The 19380-nt window shown below is 39.6% G+C and overlaps 2 long non-coding RNA genes across 4 annotated transcripts; one reads left to right on the top strand and one right to left on the bottom strand.

Annotated features, from left to right (window-relative positions):
- On the bottom strand, positions 3685 to 15412 carry LOC110433296. Of its 3 annotated transcripts, XR_002450666.1 has the most exons (6): positions 15034 to 15412; positions 14054 to 14934; positions 10699 to 11456; positions 8111 to 8170; positions 7554 to 7709; positions 3685 to 4209 (listed from the first exon to the last, which is right to left on the bottom strand). It is a non-coding gene; the product is annotated as an uncharacterized LOC110433296 (long non-coding RNA). The 3 variants fall into 3 exon arrangements; XR_002450667.1 differs by lacking the exons at positions 3685 to 4209; positions 7554 to 7709; positions 8111 to 8170 and having other exon boundaries at positions 10717 to 10830; positions 10898 to 11456; XR_002450665.1 differs by lacking the exons at positions 3685 to 4209; positions 7554 to 7709; positions 8111 to 8170 and having other exon boundaries at positions 11045 to 11132; positions 11286 to 11456.
- On the top strand, positions 15567 to 18184 carry LOC110433295. The gene is made up of 2 exons (XR_002450664.1): positions 15567 to 15711; positions 17834 to 18184. It is a non-coding gene; the product is annotated as an uncharacterized LOC110433295 (long non-coding RNA).

Raw genomic sequence — 19380 nt, 5'->3', positions numbered from 1 at the left:
TGAACCTAGTTAGTCCATGATTGTACAATTTATCAAATACAAACAAAATAGTACAATGTTCATTTTGCAAAAAAGTTTATAACTAAACAAGGCCTATTTTTACAAAATGGATACGGTAGTATTTTGGTTTATAAATATTGTCTGATTATAAAATAACTAAACTTAAAAGATTTGCCTCGTAGATTAGAAGCAAACTATACTATTAATTAATTATATATATATATCATTTAAATGCCTATATATATACTATGAGATTTAATGTATTGAAAATCCTGAAAAAATTTGCAAAAACTTTTGGCATATAGACAAGGCCCCGGTCGCTTGGGCACCAGGGGCAGTTTGGTCGCGGCGGGGCCTCGAAAAAGGCCTTGTTTAGTTCTTAATTTTTTTTGTTTTGGATATTATAATATTTTTATTTTTATTTCGTAATTATTATATAATTATAGACTAACTAGTTTTAAAAGATTATGCCCCCGCTAAAAACTTTCCCCTCTATCCACTCAGAAAGTGTACCTAAAAAAACAATCTAATATCATTAAAATAAATTGTCTAGATTTAGTTCAAACTTTCTCTCTCCTTGCTTACTCAAATCCAATGACCAAGATCGGGTGTGTCAACCTCCTCATTCCTCCCATCTCACACGCCCACGCCGAAGCCTCCTCCACGAATGAACATCACCGCAACGGCATGCGCGCGTAGTTGTTTGGTTGCTAGCCACAGTTTGTCACACTTTATTTTAGGCAAGTTTGACCAAGTTGACAAGTGTTTGGTTGACAATTAAGTTTAGGCATGATCCTTTTGGGCTCCACATGTCACATAGTTACAAAGTGTGGCTAGATTTCTTTAGCCATGATAAAGTTTGGCAACTAATTTGTTAGCCATATTTTTTATAGCTTGCCACACTTGTCAAAAGTTAGTTATGGTAAACTATGGTTAGCAACCAAACATCACTTAGAGCATCTCCAACAACTTGGTATTTCAACATACTATCCTACTAAATTTGCTAAAAACATAAAAATCTTCCTCCAACAACTCCTTATCTCAACTTGCTAAATTTCCCAAGTTGCTATCCAGAGGTTTCTACTGTCGAGATTTGTCAAGTTGCTATCCCAAATTTCTATCCCGAGCGCAACTTGTTGGAGACATATATTCTTTTACCAAGTGAGCGGGTCCCATCTGTCATCCTCTATTTTTACCAAGTGAGAATAGCAACTTATTGGAGACACATCCTTTTTTCTTTTGCTAAACAAATTAGCAAGTTGCTATAACTCAAGATTTGATAAGTGAATTTTAACAAGTCGTTGGAGATGCTCTTAGTCACCGTCGCTCGCACTTTACAATTCGCACTTGTCAATGTGGCTGCCTTTTACCGGTTCCCATTCCCAGCTTTTCGCAGCGCGCCTTTGATTCCCAGGTTCTAGGGAGTCTCTCCACGCTCGACACCGGCGTTCGAAACCCCGTGCCCTCTTGTTCGTTTTTTCCTTTTATTTAACGCCAGTTTCTTAATTCTGCTAATGTCTTTAACTCCTTTTTTCTGAGTATTAAATATAGATAAAAAATAAACTTAGGTCTTGTCTAGTTTTTATTTCTTTTAGTTTTGGGTACTGTAGCATTTCGTTTTTATTTGATAAATATTATCCAATCATGGATTAATTAAACTCAAAAGATTTATCTCGCGATTATACAAACTGTTTAGTTAGTTTTGGTTTCGACTATATTTAATGCTTCATGAGATTCGATGTGACAGGGAATCTTGAAAAGTTGTTGATTTTTGGGTGAACTAAACAAGGCCTAATTATATAGTTTAGTTGAAAATCACGACATGAATCTTTTAAGCCTAGTTAGTCTATAACTAGCCTTAAGCGCTACAGTAACTTACATGTGCTAATGATAGATTTCGTCTATATTTATTACTTTATACATGTGCTATAAGATTTGATGTGACAAGCTATAAGATTTAATGTGACAAAAAATCTTGATTTTTTTTTGGTTTTTAGATGTACTCCACAAGTAATTGTATTTCTTTGACTTTTATGATTCTTGTTTAACCGTTCGTCTTATTTAAAAAATTAATTTATATTATTTATTTTTCATGACTTATTTTATTGTTAGATATATTTTTATAATGATTTATTTATTTTATTTTTTGTATAAAAAAAATTAAATAAGATAAGCTGGCCCGAGACCCACACAGAGAGGAAAGGAGAGAGCAAGAAGCAGGGCGGCAACGGGAGGCGGCAGCGGCCGCCGACACGCTCACCCCGAGGCAGATCCGGCCGATGGCGCGCTCACCCTAGAGGTGGTGTCGCGTGGCGAGGCATAGAGGAGGGATAGGATGCAGTTGTTGGCTCCCTTGAATCTACCCGTTGCTACTCGAATCTAACTAGGATGCCACATGCGGGATTAAGACGGTCGTGCACGAGGGAGACGCCGCTGCGCGTGGGGAAGGGGCGAGGCCGCGAGAGGGAAGCTCAAGCTGCAAGCCTGCGACCCTGTGTATGCGAGGTGAGAAGAGGAGTGGGAAGGAGGAGAGGAGAGCTGAGTGACCCGTGAGGCCGTGACCAAGAGTGTGGGGCTGCTTTGAGGGGGCTGCGCGCCTACGTCCTTGCGCACCTCTAGGGTATCGGGCCAAGACAGCCCAAGTCCGCTCCTCACCCGGCCTTGCCGTGCTTGTATCAAGCTAAAATACAATGTTTTAGGCCGAGCCATCATGCCCTGAGCTGCATGAAAGTTTCGAAATTTTTTTGGTTTTGGGTAATGTATCACTTTCGTTTTTATTTGGTAATTATTGTCTAATTTTGGACTAACTGGACTCAAAAGATTTATCTTACAATTTACAGACAAACTGTATAAATAATTTTTTTATTTTTATTTATATTTAATTCTCTATACATGTACAGCAAGATTCAATGTAATAAGAACTTGAATTTTTTTTTGAGTGAACTAGACAAGGCGTTATAGTTCAGAAGGCGACCACGCCAATTAGTGCCAGACGACGAGCGAAAGAGTCAAAAACTTGGGCTGGCCGTGGCCGGATGTGTGCATTGACTAGACTTGCTTCGAATGGTAGCGGAGACCATCAATATCAATCTACTGTACACTTTGTACTGCTCCAGTGCGGCCTTGTTTAGTTCACCCCGAAATCTAAAAAATTTTCAAGATTCTTCGTCACATCGAATCTTCCAGCACATGCATAAAGAATTAAATATAGACGAAAACAACAACTAATTACACAGTTTGTCTGTAAATCGTGAGACGAATCTTTTGATCCTAGTTAGTTCATGATTGGACAAATAAAAACGAAAGTGCTACAATAGCGAATTTTGGAATTTTTTCGAAACTAAACAAGGCCTGACGAACAACAATTATTTACTTTAATTTTTGACAACGTTTAGATATCATGAGTTCGCAATTAAACATACCAGTAATTAAAGTAAATAATTATTGCACTCACAATGCAAGACTCTATCACAGAGTCCAAGACACTTAATTACATATTATTTATGGTATTTTGCTGATGTGGCAGCATATTTATTGAAGAAAGAGGTAGAAAAAATAAGACTCCAAGTCTTATTTAGACTCCAAATCCACATCGTTCGAGGTAATAAATAATTTTAGACTCTATGATAGAGTCTGCATTGTGAGTGACAAGTCAATAACAACAACTTGTGATCGACAGTGGAATAGTGGAAGAGTACCAGGTAGCAGCAGGTTAGTTGTCTGCCTGGCTGCATGCCGAAGGCTGAATCAACCAGTCTTTCTATTGAGTTATCTATCGAATATGACATTCATTTAATAATATTTTTCTCTTACAATAAATTAGAATTATACTTTCAACTATAACTTATCAGCCAAATAAACAACACTCACATCCTTTGACTGCATTTACTCTCGATCTCCGGTGGTCGTCCATCGTCCATTATTGGAGTTGAGTTGCTCCGGTACTCCCAAGGTCTTATTAATAGGCAGGAGAAGCCGAAGAGAAGGAGCCCCTACCATCCAATTCCAAACTCCCCTGGGCTCCTGATATTTTGGTTACTTTGAACCATGAAGAAGTTGTCTCGTTGCCTCTCTTCGTTACCAGTGACGTACTACGCGGTAGCGATGACACTGGCCATCGCCATGTCTTGCTCCTTCATCCGCTGCTCGTCGGACGCCCAATCAGCCTCTGGTACGCAATGATTACTTTGCTGCTCTTCTATATTCAAACTGTTTAGTAACAAAAAAAAAATATAAAATGACTATTGTATCACTTTCGTTTGTATTTGACAATTATTTTCTGATTATGGATTAACTATGCTCAAAAGATTCATCTCACAAATTACATGTAAACTGTGTAATTAGTTATTTTTATCTATATTTAATACTTCATCATGTGTCATAAAATTTGATGTGACGGAGAATCTTAAAATTTTTTGCAGAATTTCTAAGAACTAAACAGATGAGCTCGATCTTTGGGGTTGTTAAAGTTTAACAAATACTGTAGCATTTTCGTTTTATTTTACAATTAGTTTCCAATCATGGACTAATTAGACTCAAAAGATTTGTCTCACAAATAAAATTACTTCTAGCCGTGTTTTTAGTTTTATAAATAATATATATTTAGTACTCTATGTATATGTCTATATATTCGATGTGATATGTGGTAAAGTTTACTATGCCCAACCAAACAAGGCTTTAGCTATGAAATTTATTAGAAGTTGTTGATGATGACAAATTGACGATGGAAAACCCATGCTTGCCGATGCAACTGCAGCTCATCTGGACGGAGGCCATCAGGGAGAGGCGCCGCCGGCGCCACAAGGTGGCACCATGCACGCATGTGATGTCCCGCCAGCGCCGGTGTGTAGAGGAATAGGATGTCCCGTCACCGCCACAGCTGCACCGGCTTTCGCACCGCACCGGAAGATCGGCGGGTAGTGGCATCAATTGATCGTAGAGTATATTATTGGTGGTGAACTGGTGATGCATTGACGATGCTTCACCGCTTATCGTGTTGTGTACTGTACTTCAATTTGTGCATGTGTAGGAGTACGTCCCACCATGAATTGAGTTTGGATGGTATAGGCTGAGACACGTAACTATAGTCAGCAAATGAAGGATCCGCCAAAGAATTTTGATAATGGCTGAAAGTACTGTTTACTGATTTATTACGACAAGCAAATATGATAAAGACCATGTTAAAATCAGCTTAGAACTAAAGCCAGTTATTAAATAAAATCTTTTATGGCAGTTTTTTATTCTTTTTTAGCAAAAATACAATTGTCCTACCAACTGGATTGACGACACTTTAATCTCGCCATTTCAAAAGACGAGATATCCCGGTTCTACATAGCATTTTTTTTTGGAAAACCGTAACTTTTCATATAGACTTAGATGAAGATAAATTTTATATGAAAATTGTATAGCACTCAAGAAAGTAGACTACCACCACTTTCTCATTGAGCTTTATAATTTTTATTACATATAAATTTATCTCTATCCTAATTCATATGGAAAAGTTATTATTTCTTATTAGATGTGCTGCACAGGAAAGAGATAGGTCGCTGGTCGAAATGGATATCTCTAAGGGGGTGTTTGGGACTGCTCTACAAACTCTGCTCCATAAACTCCACCATGGAGCAGCTTCACAAAAAACTGGAGTTTGTGGAGTACCTCTTTAGGTGCTCTCACAACTCCACCCTTTTTCCTCGAACTGAGTGCATGGAGCTGAAACCGTTTGGCTGAAAAACGTGGAGCGGAGCAGTCCTAAACACCCTCTAAATCTCATCATGGTAATTGGTCAATTTTTATTTGACCAATTATTTTGCAAAAAAGGTAAACGGATCTAAAAAAATTAAATAAAAGTGGAAAGACTATTGAGTGGCCCATGATTGGGCGGGCCTTCGTCTCAAAAAGAGATGCTTGGTTGCACCAGCTCCCGGCCCATAGGTGCAGACTGCAAAGAACAGTCCAATACTATAATACAAACATAGCCCATGTGATGCAACCCTTCATCTTGTGTGATTAACTAGATGACTTGCTGCTTCAAAAAGAAACAAAACCAGATGACTTGCGGCTTCAAAAATCTATTTAGCGATCATTTCATGCATTTCAATTTATCTGAAATTCTAACTCTGTACTATACATGTTATTTTAATTCGAACGGATACATGAGATTTAAAAATTTATCAATGATCATATCACATATTCAATTCGTCTGGGATCGGACTCTGCATCATGTCCGAACACTTAATTCATATAAATATGGGAAAGAACGCGGACCATAAAACACTATATTTCAATTATTTTTAGAATCACTACTAAGAAAAACTATTGTGAGACATTTCAAAAAAGGGCTCGGAGGTGGGCAAGCAATTCAACCGCCTCGGTTAATGTCTGAGATTAATCGATTAGGTCATCTTTTATTAACCATGACGGTCACAAACAACCACCTCACAAAATCGATTTACCGAGACGGTCGTATTAAGACAAGCGCCTCCAAAATTAGTTTATTTTATAAGATGGTCATCTTATACAACCGCTTCCATAAATCTATTTTTGAAGTTGGTTATGTTGCGAGGTCCGCCTCCGTAAATAATGGCCCATCAGGCAGCTCATCTTGGTCCAATACATGTTGACTATATATATATTGGACTGTAGGGTTTTATTATTGCCACTCCCGAGCCATTCCCCCCAACTCCGAGTCGCGCTCGCCTCACCTCGCCCTCCCCATCCCGCACTACGCCCCTTCCTCACCTCACTCGACCCGCCATCTACCTCACTTGCCTCTCCCTCTACCTCTTCCTCCCTTCCGCCCTCCCTTAACGGCTCCTCCCGCCTCTTCCTCTCTGGCGCAAGGTGGCCTGGCGCGCGCAAGGCCAGTCGGATGCGGCCGGGCGACACGGCTACGCGGGGCTAGGCGGTCGCGACCGGGTGACACGGTGGCGAGGGGCCAGATGGTCATGGCCGGTGAGGCAGCGCGGGGACGGGCAATCGCGAGGTTGGGCGGCACTCGAGGTAGTCAACTCCCTATCTTCCTCTCTTTATCTTCTCACTCTTCCATGTTCCCTCTCTCTTTGCAGATCTAGAGCCGACAAGTAGCACCCCTCCCTCTCCCTCTTCCCTAACAAGCGGCATCCAGATCTGGCATGAAGGTGAGGAGGAGCTTGGCGTAGAGGCGACCAACAGGTGGGGAGCAGGGGCCAGTGGATCTGGCAAGGAGGTGAGGAGGAGGCCAGCATGGAGCTGACGACAGCGTCTTGCGTCACCAGATCTAGCTAGTGGGCTTAGGAACGAGCTCGCTAGTGGGCTCAAGAACAAGCTTGGGAGTCTTTGACCGCCTTGGATAATAAAAAATATCCGCCTCGGTTAAGTTTTTTTAGTAGTGAATTAGGCCAGTCTCAATGAAGATTCATGATAGTTTCATAGACATTAAATAAATTGATGCAACATAGAGAGATAAGACAAAAAGTTTCATAGGATGAAATTAGGAGTCTTAGAAATTAGGAGTCTTAGAACAAAACAGTGATGTGAAACTCCACTGAGACCTTAATACGATCGATGCTGCTTACCTCTTTCGGCTTTGCCTAAGACACACCTTCGCTTTAGTATCAGCTTAATTGCCGAACTTCAAACTTTCCCACCCTATTTCTCTCAGATCGTTGTCTTGGGTTCTGTCAATTAATGCTCTGATGCCTCCGTACGTCGCCTTTTCATTGTGTGGTTGGCTGAAAAATTAGGGCCTGTTTAGATTGTGAACGAAAATTTTTTGGGTGTCACATCGGATGTGTCGGAAGGATGTCGGGAGAGGTTTTTAGAAACTAATAAAAAAACAAATTACATAGCTCGTCAGGAAACTGCAAGACAAATTTATTAAGCATAATTAATCTGTCATTAGCATATGTGGGTTACTGTAGCACTTAAGGCTAATCATGGAGTAACTAGGCTTAAAAGATTCGTCTCGCGATTCTTAACTAAATTGTGTAATTAGTTTATTTTTTTATCTACATTTAATGTTCCATGCATGTGTCCAAAGATTCGATGGGATGGATGAAAAAATTTTGGGTAGGGAACTAAACAGGGCCTTAGCGTATCGTGCATTGTGTAGTTGGCCGCCAGGCATACGTACATGTCGGCGACGACGGTGTCCACCATCCGGCGCCGGACCTGTCCGCAGGTCTTGCTGAGGCTGTTAGGGCAGTCCAATAGTTAGTTTGTAGACATAGTTTCCAAGAGAAGAAAAAGTAATTAATACTTTATAGAAACTATATCTCACAACCTATAGTTTCTATAGCAGTATTTATATAAAGAAAAACATAAATGCAAGGTAGATAAGAAAGGCTGTGGCAAGTAACTGTACTATCTCTTTGTGACACTCAGCAGCGTGTAGCAAAATATAGTGTTTCACACCAACACCAGTAATGGAGTCCTTTTGCTCCAGTAAAAGAGAAAGCCAAGGTCTGCGTCAGGAAAAAGTGAAAGCAACTAGCATATTGCGGACGCATGCGGCGGCAACGAGCACGGCGGCAACGAGCGAGGAGCAGCAAGCGCAGCGGTAGCGAGCGTCGGAGCAGCAAGCGCAGGAGCAACGAGCGAGCGGGGAGCAGCGAGCGCAGGAGCAGCGAGTGTGAGCAGGGAGCAGCAAACAACCGAGGAGCAGCAAGCGCCGGCTGCCGGAGCAGCGAGTGAGTGTGGACCACCAAGCGCCGGAGCAGTGAGCGCGGGTGGAGAGCGTGCGTGGGGATCTTGCGAGGCGGCGGTGGCACACAGGATCGAGAAAGAAGACGATAGAAACGAGTAGAGTCCTCCCAACAGTGTTTTGCTAGTTTCTTGACGTCTTGATTCACGAGTCGACACCGAGTCTTAGAGAAGAAACGGTTTCTTTGATTTACGATCTCTCTCCACATTAATTTGATTGCCACATCAGCAATTTGCTTAGCTATCAATGTAATTAAGATAGATAGAAACTACTATTAATGTCCCATTGGGACTGCCCTGAGCAGAGTGTTGAAGCGCTTTGCGGCGGGCGTTGTAGGCTCGTGGTCGTGGCATTAAGGAATGGTTTTCTCGGTTCCGCGTATGTGTTCCATTGTTGGCTTAAACTTATCAAACGAATTTGTCAGCCATTTAACAGAAATCAGTGAACAATATTTTCTGCCATAAATTAGGCTTTGTTTAGTTCACAAAAAGTACTTAAAAATTTCAAAGTTCTTCATCACATTAAATCTTATGCCATATATAAAGCATTAAATATAAACGAAAATAAAAACTAATTATATAGTTTACCTGTAATTTGTGAGATAAATCTTTTAAGCCTAGTTAGTTCATGATTGGACTATATTTATCAATACAAATGAAAATGCTATAGTATCCGAAACTAAATTTTTTTATCAACTTATTAACCAAATGAAGAAGACTAATTGTTGCAGTGGAGACGTGTCCTTGCCTAGACATTTTCAACCGTACGTGGCACAATTTTGTAATGAACGGGCGAGACGGTTGTCTACTGGAGCACATCACGGTCCCCAATTGTATATGTACGCGGTTTGGTCTGATCAAAAGTTTTTTTTTCTGAAAAAGAAAAGTTTAGTGGGGCGAATAATATAAACAAACTTACCAAGCTGGATGCATTACATGTCGCGTAGCAGACAGATGCATCTATAGTAAGGGATTGGGATTGCAGTGCTTTTTTTGGGTGGTTGGTTACTTGGTTCTCAAAAGTTTGACAATTAGGTTTGAGTGTTTGACTGGTCCTGGCGCTCGCTGCTTGCTTCCTACGTTTAGTGAAGTATTGTACTAACAATTAAGGCCTTGTTTAGTTCCACTCAAAATCCAATTTTTTTTAACACATCCAATCTTACGGCATATATATGTAGCATTAAATATAAATAAAATGAATAACTAATTATACAGTTTGTTTGTAATTTACGAGACGAATCTTTTAAATCTATTTAGTCTATGATTAGATAATAATTACCAAATAAAAATGAAAATGCTACGGTACTAAAAAAAATTTCAGATAAGGAGAAGGCCATCCTTTCCGGGGATAGGGTCAATGTGATTTGTTATTAAGATCTAATAGAGTAATAGGTCAAGATCAACGGCTAGCAGATAGTAGCAAAACGCAAGCAACTCAACGTACTAACCTTGGATAGTTTAAGCCAGACTAAAGTTTAGAGTACTATTACTCTGTATGTTTAAATGTACTAGGGTTTTTTATTATTATCTACTAGTTATTATAGTCTAAGGCCTTGTTTAGTTTCCAAAAAATTTCAAGATTCCTCGTCACATCGAATCTTGTGGCACATGCATGAAACATTAAATATAGATGAAAATAAAAACTAATTAGACAGTTTGCCTGTAAATGGCGAGATAAATCTTTTGAGCTTAGTTAGTTCATAATTGGATAATATTTGTTAAATAAAAACAAAAGTGCTATAGTGCCAAAAACTCAAAATTTTGGGAACTGAACAAGACCTAGGCCTTGTTTAGTTCACCCTAAAAATCAAAAAGCTTTCAAGATTCTCCGTCACATCGAATCTTGTGGCACATGCATGAAACATTAAATATAAACGAAAACAAAAACTAATTACACAGTTTACTTTTCGGAACTAAACAAGGCCCTAAGTGATCAGTAGTATATAAAAGACGAGACTGTAGGTCGTAGAAGACAGACCAAGGCAAACTGAACAGGTGGAGTTGCCAGCACATCCATACCTTGCTATACTGATACCTATACACCACCACTTCTGACCACACCATGACGAGGAAGAGGTGTTCTTGTCTTCGCTTCGTGTATGTGATGACGGTCATCCTGGCTGTCATCGTCTCTTGTTCCGTCATCGTCGACTGCTCGGAGGCCGACGGTATGTTACGTTGTATGTATATATCATGTCCAATTAGGAGCAGTACTTACTGTAACTTCACTAAGAATTTCTGTTGATGATGGAGGCCATAATGCATTGATATGTGCACCGTGCAGTTGCTCAGCCAGATGGAGGGCATGACGGCTGGGCGCCGCCGTCACCTCGAGGAGGCACTGTGCACCACATGTGCCCCGACCCTGAGCCCGAGTGCAGCAGACACCCCGGTGCTCCCCCGCCGCCACCAGCGCCGCCGGCAACGCCGCACCACCGCAAGATCGGCCGGAGCTGGTAGGATATATAGGAAACGCCGCCGGCAATATAATGATTAACGATATGATGATGAGTTGATGACCCCTTCATCACCTTTGTGCTATTCTATGAGCATATTATGTACTTGTACGATGGAGGCTGCTTTCGGCTTTGCCTGAGATTACACACCTTCGTTTTTTTATTTTGTGTCAGCTTAACTTCCGTTCTACATTCTTTCCCAACCTCTTTCTTTGAGATCGTTGTCTTGGGTTCGATCTGTCAATTTTCTGGTTTTGGATGCCATCGAACACTGCAACCGAACCCTTAACCCTCATAGGTGCAGCCTAGCCTTTTCTGATCCTGCAATGTTGACGAACCGTGAACATGCCCAAAGTCAGAACAAAAACAAAGAAAGGAGGTTTTGCTGTTGTTCTATGTTCATAAATGTTTTGAAAGAACTATGGTCACAAAGTTAAATGTGCCCTTGAGGGTATGCAGCACCACCACCACTGGATTCATATGTGTGTACACATAGGCCTTGTTTAGTTCACTCTGAAAACCAAAAAATTTTCAAGATTCCCCGTCACATCGAATCTTATAACACATGCATGAAACATTAAATATACACGAAAATAAAAACTAATTACACAGTTTAGCTGTAAATCACGAGACGAATCTTTTGATCCTAGTTAGTCCATGATTGGATAATATTTGTCACAAACAAACGAAAGTGCTACAGTACCGAAAAGTTTTCACTTTTCGGAACTAAACAAGGCCTTAATATAAATCTAGTAGTGAGGATATAGAAATGAATTTTTGTCCTCTAGCATATATGCAAATGAAAGTTGCTCAAATTTTGTGATAATGCACATCTACATATATACTATTAGTGTACATAATTTTACTTTTTTTTAAAAAAAATTAAGTATAGTTTTGCAAAAGATTTTCATGATTACACTAAAATTTAGACTGAATATTTTGCCCAGGCCAATATGGCGATATCGGCCGTCAAGCCTAAGCTCAAGTTTTCCATGGATGGGCCGGAACCGGTATATTATTGCTTGTTGCAAACACACTTACGCCTTGTTTAGTTCCGAAAAGTGAAAAGTTTTCGGTACTGTAGCACTTTCGTTTGTTTATGACAAATATTATCCAATCATGAACTAACCAGGATCAAAAGATTCGTCTCGTGATTTCCAGCTAAATTGTGTAATTAGTTTTTGTTTTCGTCTATATTTAATGTTTCATGCATGTACCACAGGGTTCGATGTGACGGAGAATCTTGAAAACTTTTTGGTTTTCAGGTCGGACTAAACAAGGCCCAGTTCCGAAAAGTGAAAAGTTTTCGGTAGTGTAGCACTTTCGTTTGTTTGTGATAAATATTATCCAATCATAGACTAACTAGGATCAAAAGATTCGTCTCGTGATTTACAGCTAAACTGTGTAATTAGTTTTTATTTTTGTCTATATTTAATGTTTCATGCATGTGCCACAAGATTCGATGTGACGGGAAATCTTGAAAACTTTTTGGTTTTCAGGGTGAACTAAACAAGGTCTTATATTATTACTTGTTCCAAACACACTATGTGTTGATTTTCTCAAAAAAAAACTGTGCTTTGAAAATTGTTCCAATCGAACAGGGAACTTCGCCCCGCCTTAACCGTCATGTCGTCGGTAGTCGTCGTCGTCGCAGCTTGCTCTCACGCTGTTTTTCCACACGCTTTTCTGTTTTCTCCAAGAAAGTGACACCTGACAGCTGCACATTTTGACTTTGTTTGCTTTCTAAAAATTTTACAATTTTTTTAAAATTTTCCATCACATCAAATCTTACAGTATATGTATGAAACATTAAATATAAATAAAAATAATTCATTATACAGTTTGTTTATAATTTATGAGACGAAATTTTTAAATCTACTTAGTTTATAATTAGACAATATTTTGTAACTAAACCAGGCCTTTGTCTCGTCGCCCTGTCTCGGCCACTAAGGCGCTGTTTAGTTTTCCACCTAAAAAATTTCCATCTATCCCATCGAATTTTTGGACACATGCATGTAACATTAAATATAGATAAAAAATAAACTAATTACACAGTTTGGTTAAAAATCACGAGACGAATCTTTTAAACCTAGTTATTCCATGATTAGCCTTAAGTGCTATAGTAACCCACATGTGCTAATGATAGATTAATTATGCTTAATAGATTTGTCTTAGTTATGTAATTTGTTTTTTTATTAATTTCAAAAAACCTCTTCCAATATCCTTCCAATATATCTAATGTAAAACCCGAATTTTTTTGATCAGAGCCTAAAAGCTCGTCGTCGCCGCTCGACGGCCAGGCGTCAAGTCAACCATTCGGCCATTCCCACTCTTGTTTAGTTCCGAAAACTGAAAAATTTTCGGTACTGTAGTACTTTCGTTTGTTTGTGTTAAATATTATCTAATCATGGACTAACTAAGATTAAAAGATTCGTCTTGTGATTTACAGCTAAACTGTGTAATTAGTTTTTATTTTCATCTATATTTAATGTTTCATGCATGTGCCACAAGATTTGATGTGACGAGGAATCTTGAAAACTTTTTAGTTTTCAGAGTAAACTAAACTCTAAACCCTAAGCAAGGCCTCACAGCGAAAGGAAAAGGCTGTGGCACGCGTCGCGTCACATGCGTAACGAAATTCTCGCACGATCGGTTGAGCTTGCTTGGACTGACTTTACACTTGGGCTTTGTTTAGTTTCTAAATTTTTTAATAAAATAGATACGGTAACATTATTGTTTGTATTTAATAAATATTATTTAATTATTGATTAACAAAGTTTAAAAAATTTATCTCGTAAATTACAGATAAAATATATAAATAATTATTTTTATTTATATTTAATACTATATACATGTGTCGTAAAATTTGATATAATATAAAATTTTACAAACTTTTTTGAAAACTAAACAAGGCCTACCTTGCTGCAAGCTGTGGGCCCTGAAAGCTCGCTGGCTGGCGGCTGCTGTGTCCCGGCCGCGCGACTGGATGCCAGCCACACATTGCCATGCCTAATCTTAATTCTTAAGTAGCAGCCATAAGTGTGGCAAGCCACAAACTGTGGCAAAAACAGGATGTTTGGTTAGTGACTAAGATTTGGCAAAATAAGTGTGGCAGCTGTTTGGATTACTACCACAAAAGTATGGCAAAATGTTGTGGTATCTGTTTGGTTTGCGGCCACAAATAAATGAAAAAAACCTCATTGTCACAGTAAGATCACACCCATTTTCCATAGAATAACATATATAGAAGATTTAAGCCTAGGAGATTCAGATTACAATAGTAATTATAAAACCAGCAACTAGCCAAGCATGGATCAGTACAACCCAGCCAAATTGATCCACGCTTGAACTATTTACAAAAGAAGCAACTAGCCTAGCCAAAGTGTAAGATCCAATTATGAAGAGCGCAACAAACCATCACAATTTTTACTTGTGTTTTCAAAGGGAAGAATGGCAGTACTCCAAGTAATATTGCAAGTATAATTTTCTTTGACCCATCTAAAACATACATTCACAAAAAAAAATGAAATTAGTAGCGACCCTTGCTTATGGAAAGTTAGCAGAATGAACAATAATTTTTTACTGGATTCTACTAATCACAGAAAAATGTCAAATGTCCATACATAAATAATGGAATTAAAAAATATAGAAGAAAAAATCTGGCAAAGGGGAAAAATAGAATTATCTTCTCTGCCTAGATGTTGCCGTGCCTGAACTTTCTTCAGCTGCAGGGATTGATTGCTACGCATCACCCAACACCACGGGATGGATGAATCTTCAGCTGCTTCAGTGATTTCTTCTACACAAATCAGAAATATAGATTAACAAGTACAACGATGGGGGAACAGAAAAGCTAGCAGACAGAGGTAGTACAAGATGAGAAACTAGAAAACTCAACCTGCGTGGAAGAAGACCCAAGCGGCAATGGCCCTTGGACACGCACAGTAGGAGCGGCGGCGGCGGCCCTTCAGCGCAGCAAGAGTGGCCCCTACGCAGGGTGCAGTGCAGGCAGCACGGGCGACGGCCTCGCCGGCCCTTGGATGCGGCGAGCGTGGCTCCTACGCTAAGCGACAGCGGACCCTACGCGCGGCGAAGGCGGCAGACTGGGGCAGCGGAGAGCGCCATTTTCTCTCGGAGAAGGATGAGTGTGGACTGGGCCTCGGGATATTTCTACTGCAGTGATTTTTTGTGGGTTGCGGCGCGCCACGACGGGCTGCGGCGGCAAAAACGTCCGCCAACGTCCGCCACACTTTTTGGGAAGAAAATTTGTGGCGAGATGATTCCGTGGCTGTGGCATACCGAAGCTGGATGCTGAACCAAACGCTGGCCAAAGATCTTGTGGCGACCTTAAGTTTAGGCGTGGCAGACTGTGGCCACAAACCAAACATCCCCATAAAGAGGCAGGTTCTCACAAAAATGGATGCATCCACGACCGTGAGCTTATTAGCAGTATTTGTTATGTTGGGAGCGAGTTGAGAGACACAAATGAAGAAGACGACATCGCTAGTCGCGTGCTCGGTGATCTTCGCGGCCGCACTAATCGTTTTGGCTCTCCACGTTGAGCCTGTGCAAGCAGGTAATACCTACGTCTTCTCCTAACTATAAGTACCACCGTCCATAATTACGTTTTTTTTTGTGAAGGTCCATAATTACGTTGTTATATATAGGTTTGTCTTAGTCAAATTACTTTAAGTTTACCATATTATAACATCTATGATATACTAGATAGGTACACTAACAAAATTTTATTATTCTATAATTAATCTAATGATACTTGTTTGGTAATATAAATAATCAGTGGCGGATCTAGAATTTTAATCATGGAGGTGTGGACGAAAACGATATAGTTCATCAACATGAACATAATATAACATAACTAGATCACTAAATGATGATAAAATAGTTGTGAATACAGAGTACTGAGGTTGTTGTATGGGCTGAGCAGACTAGCAATCGTATATAACACTGTATTATATATGTACATGTTGTTAAATAGTATATATACCGATGTTTTTTTAAAAAGTTTTGGGGAGACAGTTGTACCCCTATGCTGCCACTGTAGATCTGCTCCTGCAAATAATAATATTCTTAGTATAAACTTGATATGTCACAGACCTAGGGCTCAAGGCTCAAACGGCATGCCCTAAGGGGGCCATGCGCTTAGGCAACTGCCACTGCCACCGTAGTATAGATCAGATCAGTTTAGATTGCTTTCAGGCTAAGTCTCCCAAAATTATAAATATAAGGGGTCATGTAACCGTCCAATCCTAAGCAAGGAATAGGCCAAGTTTCTTCTATCTTCTCTTCTCTACGCGTCACCGCCCTCTCTCCTCTCTCCCTAGCACCACCGCTGCCCCCTGCTTGTGCCCTAGCATGCCGCCGCCCTCTCCTCCATAGCCACCGCACCCTAGGCCACCCCCGCATCGAGACTATTACATGATCAAATTTAAGATTTCCTTAAATCCTCATATATCGTGAATATTTCACTTATCTAACAATTGCTTTATCGCATACAATATAGGGTGAGAAATTAATATACCACCCCAAATTTGAGGGACAAGGAGTGTGATTTAGGATATATCACAACACATAGGATGTTGGATGGAGGGTGATTGTTTTTTTGGATAAACCATAAGTTTTACTTGGATGAGAAAACTCTTGGACACAAGCTCTAACAACTCATTTACATTATATACCCCAATATAATTTATGTAGGTTGTTAGTTTAGATAAACTTGTATATACACTCTTGACTAAAACATTATATTATGCCATACCCACGTGATATTAATCTTAAGGAGTCCAATTATTTTATAAGGAATTAATAGTACTACAAATATAATTCTTTGTTAGAGAAAGCAATGGAGGAGGATATTGTAGACTAAGGGTGGCCATGGCCTCCTTAGGTTTTTGAAATCCCTTTAAAGTAAATAGTGATTGATAGTCTTAAATATAATCATGCATATCCTGAGATGAACATCACCGTCCCTTTCTCACTCCAAACTCTGCTGTTGATGCAGTATGATGCAAGCTTAAATGACCATTTATTGCCATTATTTTTTTATTAACAGTGTAGTTTAGAGCCTAAAATCCTTATTTGTAATTAATAAATTAATACAAACATATAGTTTTAAAGGTATAATAAGAGCAAGAATTTTAAATTAACATGCATAAGTTTTTTAGCAACCAATAAGATTAAGATTTCGAAATGAAAATCTATATTCATGACGCCAAGAGACATGAACTGTAGCTAGATCCACCATAATTTAAGGTTTTAGCTAATGTATATTGAAGGCACATTATAGAGCCATGTAGAGGGAGAAAATATATGAATATGGATCCGAAGTTTATAGAGTATATATATATAGTTGATAAATTAATCGCAACACGATAGAGATTGTAGAATATTTCTATGACCATTGTATTATATTAGGAAATGAATAAAGTGAGAGTTATACAAGAGATACGGAAACATCACTAAATAATAGAAGAATCCAGATGCAAACTTTATTTGTACCTTAATTACCTTTTAAGCTGTTTATTAACTCCGGCCTGATGACAGAATATTAGCAGCATTTTGAAAAGTCATCATGCATAATAGTAGAGTTGTGGCACTTGTAACAGTTTCTAATTGCATAATATCTGTGCGATTTACATACTACATTATTTCAGTATAGTTAATTTTGACTGCGTGCGCAGGGTCGAGGACGATGCCCTCACCTCCACCTCCATCTGGACATATACCCCCTCAGCCCGTCCATGGCCGACCGTCGCCGCCGCCTCACCATGGACACGGTTTACTAGCTGCTCCAAACGACGTCTAGGCCCATCTACAATCCGGATTATTCCAGCATTAGCGTCATTCCACAGTGCTGTACCTTGCTCTGTTTTTTTTTGGTTGAGTTTGATCTAATAATTTCAAAACAATTCGTGCTTGACAGCTATACTTGCGATATCAGTTTGTAAAGAAGTCTGATGGATCCTTTCGACCAACGGTTTCGTGCTTCACAAACGATTTTATTATGCTAGTTATTAATTGGTGACAATAAACTTGAGCCCCCCAAATCCGTCAAATTTGTAATGTTTTGAATCTTGTTTAGACGTCCTAGATCTCCATGACAATCTCTCACCCAAACATTATGGAAAACTGAGAATACACGGTAACAATATCCCATTACCACAGAAAACATTATTATTGTTGGTGTATCATTGCCAGTTCGTGGCTTCAATAAGATGTAATAGTAGTACTTTTGGTTGAAGTCGTGAATCGACAATGATGGTTCACCCTATCACAATGGCGTAGCTAGGTTCAATCGTAGCTAGGGTTCCGTGCAAGGGTGATCCATCAAAATGTAATAAGCCAAATAATAGTGTTCTAAATGCAATCATCATTGTAGTACATTAATCCAAATTCTATAGCCACTACACGAAACGCCTAATTTGCCTAGTGCAAAGATATTTACCCAGTGTAATATATCGGGCACTCAGCAAAGAGATGCTTTGCCGAGTGCCACACTGGGCAAAGGACCACACTAAGCAAAGTTAGTATTTGCCGAGTGTCAAACCCTCGACAAAGAATTGCACTAGGCAAACTTCTAATTTGCCTAGTGCTAGACACTCGGCAAACATGGAACACTTGGCAAACACTGACAATGCCTAGCTTGCACAAACCTCCATTTCAGTTTGCCAAGTGTTACACGGCGGACACTTGGCAAACAGTGACTTTGCCTAGTGTCATGTGCTCGACACTGGGCAAACCTAGTCTCTCACACATGCAATTTGTTCTCCTTTGTACAGAATCAATCGGTAGCATCGAATTACGTGCATCGTAACCTCAGAGATTCATCGGGATCGAATGTTGGGTCTCATCAACACCTACAGTCTCCATGATGGACTTGATGTTGGACTTGTAGTTGGACTTGATGTTGGGCTTGTGATGGAGTTGTGGTTGCACTTGTGGTTTATTTTGGATAACTATGATGCACTTGTGATGGATTTTGTGATGGACTTGTGATATATATTATGCTGGTGACATATGTGAGATGTTTGTGAAAATGTGATGTGATTATATGATATTTGCTTGGATGAGATGGAAAAAACAAAAAAAAAAGAGGCTGATTTTTAGTTTTCCTAGTGTCATGACCCAGACACTAGGTAAACTTTGAATCTTTGCCTAGTGTCTTGGTCATGACACTCGGCAAAGTGGTCCGGTTTGCCTAGTGCCGTAGGCCAAGACACTAGGCAAA

Source organism: Sorghum bicolor, chromosome 3 (genome assembly GCF_000003195.3).
Source record: "Sorghum bicolor cultivar BTx623 chromosome 3, Sorghum_bicolor_NCBIv3, whole genome shotgun sequence".
In the NCBI taxonomy this organism is placed as follows: Eukaryota; Viridiplantae; Streptophyta; class Magnoliopsida; order Poales; family Poaceae; genus Sorghum; species Sorghum bicolor.
Note: the sequence above shows the minus strand (reverse complement) of the source record. Positions and strands in the feature narration are given on the sequence as shown.